At 53.1% G+C, this 9,557-nt stretch overlaps 2 pseudogenes; both read left to right on the top strand.

Moving 5' to 3' along the window:
* Positions 1-846: 846 nt before the first annotated feature.
* LOC136460362 (transcription factor TGA2.1-like) lies at positions 847-2,590 on the top strand (annotated as a pseudogene).
* Positions 2,591-6,152: 3,562 nt separating this feature from the next.
* LOC136460352 (uncharacterized) lies at positions 6,153-8,732 on the top strand (annotated as a pseudogene).
* The last annotated feature ends 825 nt before the right edge of the window (positions 8,733-9,557 follow it).

Below are 9,557 nucleotides of genomic sequence, written 5' to 3'. Positions count from 1 at the left end.
CGGCGGCGCGGGCACAGGCCGGAGTAGCATCTCCTCGCCGGGAGATGGACGGCGGCGCGGGCGCAGGCCGGAGGAACGTCTCCTCGTCCTTTGGATCCAGGGCAGCCACCGCGGCCACACATGACGGCTCTGCCGGCAACCCAGGCGGCTCAGCGCGGCCACAGCCGGCCGTCGCAGGCCCCCAGCTGTTCCCCTGCGGGAACCCAGGCTACCGACGCCGCCGTGTTGATCGTCAGAGTCGGAATCGGATCGGAATTGGATTGGAATCAAAGCAAACATCACATCTATGGTATGTTACGAACTCCACGTTCTACACGAATTCCTTTTGGTTTTTTCTTCGGTTGGATCTTCTATATAAAACTAGAAGGTGCCATTGGGATTTCATCGATGAGCAGAACAATTACTTGATCTCGCCGAGCAGAACAATTACCTAATCTCGCCGAGCAGAGAAGCTCCTGATCTTGCCGTACAAACCTCACCTTCAAATTCTGATTTCGCCGAGCTGAGCAAGAAACAAATCTTCTTGCCATACACACGATCGACAAGGTTAGCTTCCTTACTAATTATTATTTTGACAGCCAAACGGCGCAGCAGGTTATACATACTGCCCCACCATGCATGCCATGTCAGGCTGTCAGCACTAGGCGTCCTGTGTCTTGTTTGTCCTGCAGCGATTTCGCTACAGCTATCACAGCAAGTTGGTGTGGTGCTGTTCCGTGCGATTGCTTGCATTGCATACGATGGTACTATTATTGGATTGTTAATTTGCAAGTCAAATTGGATATAATTGGCTCATTGATTTTAGTTTGATAGAGGTATGCTCGGAAGCTCCATGCTGATCGGCTAATGGCATCAGCTGGCCTGCTCTTGGCGTTGATCAGCACGCATAAGAACTGGAATTCTTGTTGAAGCCTGAGGTACATGTTATAGATAGCACAACATATGATGGAATAAAGCTCTGATTAGAGCGATAACTAAGCGTTTCCTCTGGAAATCTAGATGCTCCTAAAACTGACTGGTCCTCTGGGGAATGAATGAAGTTTAATCTGATTCATTTGGTGGACCAAAGGATTTATTCTGGTTCATTTTGGTTGGACCAAAGAATTTTGTGTTTTTTCAGCCAATCTTGATCATTCAATATTTTTGTTCTTATAAAGTATATCTGCTGCTGCTGTGTATGATTAAGTTCAGATAAGTTGATCTTGCTTTCTTCCAACTACACGCTAACAGCGTACTGTTTAGCTTCATCTTCATAGTTCTCAAATCAAAAGCATCGTGGTTGAGGCTCACCTGCAAACTTGAGCCATCCATGTCAAATTAATTTGGAGCAACAAGATGCACGTCTGTTCTCCATATATCAAATTAGCCATCACAATTTACTTCTCATCTTCGGTGAAGGCATATGTGCAGTAGCCAGTAAGCTGAAACTTGCACAACTGGAGCAGGAACTCCAGAAAGCTCACCAGCAGGTTACTCTTTCTTGGTTGCATGTATGTTTACTGAGTGCTTGGAAAATAGTACCTTTGTGCTGTTATTTTGACTCTCTTTGATATTACTTTCAGGGAATCTTAATTTCCAGCTCTGGAGATCAAACCTATGCCATGAGTGGAAATGGAAATATTTTAATTCGTTATATCTGTGTGGCTCTATGTGTTTCTGGATTTAATTAATCTATCTTAGTTGAGTGCTATCTTTATCCTTAGAAGTGCATCTGAAATTATAAACTTGTTGCAGGAGTGTTTACTTTTGACATAGAATATGCTAGATGGCTAGAGGACCAAAATAAGCAGATAAATGAGTTGAGTACTGCAGTGAATGCTCATGCAAGTGACAGTGATCTACGACTTATTCTAGATGGCGTAATGGCACAATATGATGAAATATTCGAGGTCAAAGGTGTTGCTGCAAAGGCTGATGTATTTCATATACTTTCAGGCATGTGGAATATTCGAGGTCAAATATTCGAGGTGACAGTGATCTACGACTTTCAGGTCAAAGGTGGAATATTCAGGCATGTGAAATATTCGAGGTCAAAGGTGTTGCTGCAAAGGTGCTTCCTGTGGCTTGGGGGTTTTCGTCCATATGAGCTTTCAAAGGTGAGTGAAATATTCATTCTCAGTCTTTTGTTTTTCCTGTGCCCTCACGGGGAATTTAAAATTGCTGATTTTTCAGCATAATTGAAAATTTCAGCTCCTAGCGAATCACCTCGAGCCCCTAACTGAGCAGTAACCAACCTCCAGCAATCTTTCCAGCAAGCAGAGGATGCGTTCTCACAGGGCATGGAAGCATTGCAGCAATCTTTGGCAGAGACTTTGGCTGGATCTCTTGGTCCATCAGGTTCTTCAGGAAATGTGGCAAACTACACGGGTCAGATGGCCATGGCCAACTTGGGACACTAGAGAATTTTCTTCGCCAGGTGAGCATCTCTTTGTATCCTTGTGGGCAATATGTTGTCATTCAACAACCTATGTGGTTTTAGGCTGTCACTTGTGTTGTGTACTGTTTATTTAGTTTTGTTGCATTAATTTTGAAGAGTAATTCTTGCCATGACTACTTTTCGCGGTTGTGTGCTTTAAGTTCTCTGTGTTAGTCGCTGAATTCTTACTCTTGGTAGTAGCAGAATTCTTACTCTCATCGAGAGAGGATGACACTAGGAGTTGGGGCAATTTTCTGGTTTATTTCTCACACAAATGCCATACCAACCTAAGGGATTGGGGATACATATTTATAGACTGTTAGCCAGCCAAGCATATGCCAAGATGCTAGTCTAAGATGCTAAGATGCTGTTCTCTAAGATGTTGTCCTAGATGCTAAGATGTTGTCCTTGTGACAGCAACAGTCAGCAGCCCCACAAAGACCAGACCAGACAGACTTAGCCATCATTCTCCTCCTAAGTCTTGTGCGTCGTCTTATGTGAAAGTTGAACCATCCCGGTCCTCAAGTAGAGCTCAAGGAACTTGATCCTCCTAAGGGGCTTGGTGAGCAGGTCTGCAAGCTGGTCCTTGGTGTTGATGTAGCTCGCCTTGATGCTCTCTTCCTCCAAACAGCCTCGGATGAAGTGGTACCTCATCCGGATGTGCTTGCTGCGTTCATGGAAAACAGGGTTCTTTGCCAGGGCCAGAGCGGACTTGCTGTCCACCCTGAGCTCCACCGCTCTAGTGTCTCTGTCGAGGGATCACCAAGCAGTCGAGTGAGCTAGAGCGCCTGAGTCGAAGCGGTGGAGGCCGCTATGTACTCGGCCTCGCAGCTAGACAGGGCCACCACCTGCTGCTTGACCGACTGCCAGCTAACGAGGCACTTGCCGAGGAAGAAGAGGATCCCGCTCGTGCTCTTGCTGGTGTCGATGTCGCCAGCGTGGTCGCTGTCGCTGTACCCGACGAAGTGTGCCGTCCCAGGACACCTAGGGTAGTAGAGGCCGTGATCGAGAGTCCCCGCAACGTAGCGGATGATCCTCTTCACAGCCTGCTGGTGCTCCGTCGTCGGTCGCTGCATGAACCGACTAACGTAGCCGACGGAGAATGCCAAGTCCGGCCGTGTGTGGGCGAGGTAGCGAAGGCTCCCCACAAGACGCCGGTACTGCGTAGCGTCCACCTCCTCCGTCGTGCTGTCGCGGCTCAGCTTCAGCTTCTCCTCCATCGAAGTGAGGGCTGGGTTGCAGTCGGTGAGCCCAGCTAGCTCAACGACGCGCTTGGCGTAGGCGGTCTGTCGAAGCGTGATCCCGGAGTCATCCTGGTGCACCTCGATTCCCAGGTAGAAGGAGAGAGGCCCCAGGTCACTCATTTGGAAGGTGGCCTTCATCTCTTCCTTGAATGCCGCCACCTCCGCATCATTGGTGCCGGTGATCACCAAGTCGTCGACGTAGACACCCACCAGCAGAGCATTTCCTCCACTGCCCCGTCGGTAGATGGCCGCCTCGTGCGGGCTTTGCTCGAAGCCAATCCCCTTTAGCATGGAATCCAACTTGGCATTCCACGCCCTCGGTGCCTGCCGCAAGCCATAGAGGGCCTTGCGCAGGCGGAGCACCTTGCCCTCCTTACCGGGGATCGCAAATCCCGGTGGCTGGTGCACGTAGACCTCCTCCTTCAAGTTGCCGTTAAGGAACGTTGACTTGACGTCCATGTGATGAACACGCCAGCCCTCATGGCAGCTAGCGCAAGGAGTCGCACGGACTCCATCCGTGCCACGGGAGCAAAGGCGTCGTCGAAGTCGACCCCCTCCTGCTGCACGAAACCTCGTGCCACCAAGCGAGCCTTGTGCTTGACGATGGCGTCGGCTTCATCCCTCTTCAGCTTGTACACCCACTTAAGGGTGATTGCACGATGACCACGAGGAAGGTCAGCAAGCTCCCAGGTGCGGTTCTTCTCGACTGCATCCATCTCCAACTACATCGCGGCACGCCATGCCGCGTGTCTCTTGGCCTCTACAAACGACCGAGGCTCGTCGTCGTCACACGCAAGGTGCAACTGCGCCTCTAGGTCATGAGGCACCGGTCCCGACACCGGCTGGTCGCCGAGAAGGTTCTCCATTGTATGATACCGCAACGGCTCGCCGTCGTGGTACACGTCGATGCGCTCCTTGTCGTGAGAGAGCGGAGTAGTGAGCTCAACCGGGCTGTGCTCGACACGAGCTAGTGTTGGAGTAGACGTGCTCGGAGAGGTACATGTCGGTGCTGGAGTGCATGGCGGTGCCGGCTGTGGTGGAGCTGGCGAAGGACTCATCGTAGCCGAGGTCCTAGCTGGAGAGTGTGGTGCTGTCGGAGTAACAGGCATCGGGGTCGGTGGAGGCTCGGGGACTGGGGTAGACGCGCTCGCCGAAGAAGAGCTGCCTACTCTCCTAGCTCCCTCGAAGTGGACGTACTCGACAGTGAAGTCGTCGTACGTCGGAGCCGAGCCGTCGTCCACCGCCTTGTCCCACGCCCATCCTCGCCCTTCGTCGAACACAACGTCGCGCGTCGTACGCACACGCTGTGTCTTCGGGTCGAGGATGCGGTACGCCTTCGAGCCCTCCGCGTAGCCGATGAAAACTCCCGGAGTGCTCCTGTCGTTGAGCTTGCTGATGTGGCCAAGCTCCTTGGTGAACGCGAGGCAGCCGCAGACCCGCAAGTGGGAGACCGCCGGCTTGCGCCCATGCCAAGCCTCATACGGCGTCCTGCCGTCGAGCGCCTTGGTAGGCGAGCGGTTGAGGATGTAGACGGCCGACACCACCGCCTCTCCCCAGAAGACATTCGGCATCCCCCTCTGCTTGAGAAGGGCCCGAGCCATCCCCACAACCGTCTGGTTGCGCCGCTCGACGACGTCGTTCTGTTGTGGGCTGTACGGCGCGGAGTAGTGGCGCTGAATGCCCTCATCAGCGCAGTACGACGCGAATTCAGCCGCCGTGAATTCGCCGCCATTGTCGATGCGCAACACGCGCAGCTTGCGGTCGCACTCCGCCTCCGCAGCAGCCTACGAGCGCCTGATGGCGTCCGTAGCCTCTCCCTTACTGCCGAGGACCATCACCCACATGTAGCGGGAGAGGTCGTCGACGAGCAGCAGGAAGTAGCGTCGTCCTCCCGGTGTGGCCGGTGTCACCGGGCCACACAAGTCCCCGTGCACAAGCTCGAGCCTCTCCTTAGCTCGAAAGCTCGCCCGCTGGGGAAAGGGGAGTCGCCTCTGCTTCGTCAACACATAGACGTCGCAGAGCTGCTCCACATGGTCGAGGCACGGTAGGCCTCGCACCATCTCCATGGCACTGAGCCGTTTCAGGGCCTCGAAGTGAAGGTACCCGAAATGCTCGTGCCACTGCCACGCCTCGTCGTCCCGACGAGCAGCGAGACAGAGGGGTTGTGCCACCTGCACGTTAAGGACGTAGAGTCGATTTGCGCTTCTAGATACCTTGGCAAGAAGGCGACGACGGCGATCCCAAATCCTCATGACCCCATCCTCAACCACCACGCGTGAACCGTTCTCATCCAGCTGTCCCAAGCTGATGATGGAGTTCCTCAACGCGGGGATGTAGTAGACTCCGGTGAGCAGCCTGTGCTCACCAGACACGGCGGTGAAGATGACGGAGCCGACGCCCTTGATCTCCACGCCGAAGGCATCCCCAAACTTGACGGAGCCTCGGATGCTAGAGTCAAGCTCGGTGAAGAACTCCCGTCAACCGGTCATGTGATGGGTGGGGCCGATGTCGAGGCACCACCCGTCAGTCTTGTCGTTGCCAGAGCCGTCGCTGAGGAGGACGTGTGCTTTTGGCTCGTCAAGGTGGAGGAGACCCGCTGCGGCCGGTGCCGCTGGAGGTAGCTCGATGCTTGCATGTGCCATGAACAGGGCCGGCTCCTCCGCTTGTGCGACGTGGGCCTAGCCGCGTCGTGGCTGTCGACAGTCCTTGGCCCAATGGCCAAGCTGGCCGCAGTTGCGGCAGGCGTCATCTCGTGCTGGCTTGTGCTTGCCGGCGGCGCCGCCCTGGGCGCCTCTGCGGGCATCACCCTCGGCATGTCCTCGCGCCCCGGCCTGGGCGTCTCTGCGCGCCTTGCGTGGCTTGCCATGCTTGCGGCTGCCAGTCACGGAAGAAGGCTCCCCCTTCTTCCGGTCACCTTGGCAGGCATCCCACTGCTCCCGAGTGAGAAGGAGCTTCCCGCCAGTGGTGATGGGCCCCGAGAGAGACTGTAGCTCATCGCTGTCGACGACCTTGAGACGACCTATCGCCTCCTCGATCGACATCGTGGAGAGATCCAGCAGGGACTCGATTGAGCGAGCCATCTGCTTGTACTTCTCGAGGACGCAGCGGAAGAGCTTTTCGATAGCTCTCTCCTCGCCGTAGGTGTCATCGCCGAATTGCACCATCTTCTACAATAGAGTGTTGAGACAGAGAGCAAAGTCGTCAACGTCCTCACCTAGCTTGAAGGCCAGGTTCTCCCACTCCTTGCGAAGTGCCTGCAGTGTGGACTTGCAGGCGCGGTCGCAGCCGATGCGTGCTGCAGCGATGGCGTCCCAAGCCTCCTTGGCAGTCCGCTTGTTCGTAAGCGAGAACTGCATCTCGGGCGGGACTGCAGCGATGAGGACATCCAGCGTCCGTCGATATAGGTCGTAGTCGACGTCGCCGTACCGGACTGCCTCCCACATGTGCCGCACCTGGAGCTTTACCCTCATCACCGCAGCCCATTCGATGTAGTTGGTCTTAGTGAGGGTAGGCCACCCACCGCCGAGGCCGACGTCCCTGACGACAGCCTAGAGCCCGTGGTAACCACGGTACCGATCCGGGGAGAGAGAGCCACGCTGCCTGTGAAGGCTACGCTCTCCATCGACCCGTCCACCACCGTTGCCATGCACGCCTCCTCCAGGAGCGCCACCGCCGTGCGTGCCTCCTCCAGGAGCGCCGCCACCGTGCGCGCCTCCTCCAGGAGCGCCACCACCGTGCACGCCTCCTCCAGGAGCACCGCCGGCGCGTCCGCGCCTGTCTGGGCTGCCGCCGCGCTCGTGGGCGTGCGCGACTGCCCACTGCGTCGCCCGCGCCCGTCCTGCCTCCCTCCCCAGCAGCTCAAGGTCCGCGTCGGCGCTGTCGTCAGCAGAAACGGAGCTGCTGATGCTGCCGCGCAGGGCCTCGACCTCTGCTGCCGCCACACGCGCTGCATCCGCCGCTGCCGCTGCTTCCGCCTCCGCTCTGGCTGCTGCCAGCTCCGCCGCTGCCAGCCTTGACGCCCTTGCCGCCGCCGCAGCAGTCTGCCGCCGCTCGCTCGCGTTCCTTTGCCGCGGCAAGTTCGGCCTCCTGTCGACGCCGCGTGCTCGAGGCGACCGAGCGCTGAGACTGCCCTGCGGACATGACGCGCTACCAGGGGGCTGCTGCGTGGGGAGATGGCTACTTCAGATGAGCTGCTACTCGTCTGCGCAGAGGGAGAGGAGTGAGCAGGAGCGGCCGGAGCTGCTGCTGCTCTTAGCTAGGGCTGTTGCGAGGCTAGGAAAGAAGATGAGCAGGAGATGCTCAGGCTACAGGATAATACGGCTTCGATACCACTTGTTAGTCGCTGAATTCTTACTCTCATCGAGAGAGGATGACACTAGGAGTTGGGGCAATTTTCTGATTTATTTCTCACGCAAATGTCATACCAATCTGATGGGTTGGGGATACATATTTATAGGCTGCTAGCCAGCCAAACATATACCAAAATGCTAGTCTAAGATGCTAAGATGTTGTCCTCTAAGATGCTGTCCTTGTGGCAGCAACAGCCAGTAGCCCCACAAAGACCAGATCGGCCAGACTTATCCATCACTCTGTGGCATGGTAGGACGCGTGAATAACAAAGGATTGTCGCTGTTTTGAGTTCCCTGTGCAGGTTGTTTGGAATTCTATGGCATGCAGGATCCCAGCGACGCATTGCAGGTCATTGGAGGTCTCCTGTTTGTCCAAATTGTACTTCAGTGGTGTACAAGTAGGTCAATCCTGTAAGTTATGGTGATTTATGGGTGTGTTAGCAATAATAATTAGAGAAATCAGGATCAGAGCTTTTGTTGTTTGTACTGGTTAGAGATTTTAGTCCTAAATGTAAGTCCTGGGACATGGGGGCACAATGGGAAGAGAGTCAGAATAATAATTTTAGCGTCAGTAATGGAAGTTCTGTTGCCGCTGTGTAAACGTATGTACTGTACACTAGCTTGCTGATCCACGTCGGCGGTGGTGTGGTGTCGTGCGGCGGTGCGGCCGCCACCACGTACATGGCTGGCAGCTGTCGCTGGGGTTCAGCGGGTCACGGGTGAAGGAGGGGTTGGTGCTATATTTTGATGTTTCCCGCTATAGGCTAAAGATCTTTGTGTGGCGGACAATGGAGAATTCAAACGACCAACTCCTTGGCAAGAATACAATCGGATATGTGTTCTATTAAACAAAGGATATTTAAATATCAAAAAAAAGTATAGCAGGCAGCACATCTAGATTCGAATAAGTTACATACTGTACTTGGCAATAGTCGACATACACAATATAAAAGAAAAGCATGATAGATACATAAGTGTAAAAGAAAAAGATATATATAATAATAATTGTTGACTGCTATATGCGTTGATTTGACACATCACTTGCTCCAGCAACAACAGAGCTTTATCAAGACACCATGGAACGACTCTTGGAACATTGACAGTTATTAAAGAAAAAGATGTATACTCTGGACGTTATATTTTAAGTGCTTTACAAAATATGTACGAGAAAATGAAAAGTCTGTCATAGTGCATATTCATATATAGTTCAAACAGTATATTAGTGAATTAATTATTAATTTCCAACATATTCTATCACGTATTTATTGCTGAACAATTATCTATTCTACGATGATGCCGTGACATATTTCTTAAAAAAGTTAGTTTTCAAACAAGGGTCAAATTCAAATTCTCAGTTGAAAACAATGAAACAGGGAGATAAAAATTACAAATCCGTAGCAACGCACGGCCATATTTACTAGTTATAAAAATATATTCAACGATTTTATATAATGATACATTTTCTTGTATATATTTAGTCAAAGATAAAATGATTGACTCCTTATGAAACCAGAACTACACTTATTTTAGGATAAAAAGGGAGTATGT

The sequence above is a fragment of the Miscanthus floridulus genome, chromosome 1, assembly GCF_019320115.1.
Source record: "Miscanthus floridulus cultivar M001 chromosome 1, ASM1932011v1, whole genome shotgun sequence".
NCBI lineage: Eukaryota > Viridiplantae > Streptophyta > Magnoliopsida > Poales > Poaceae > Miscanthus > Miscanthus floridulus.
Note: the sequence above shows the minus strand (reverse complement) of the source record. Positions and strands in the feature narration are given on the sequence as shown.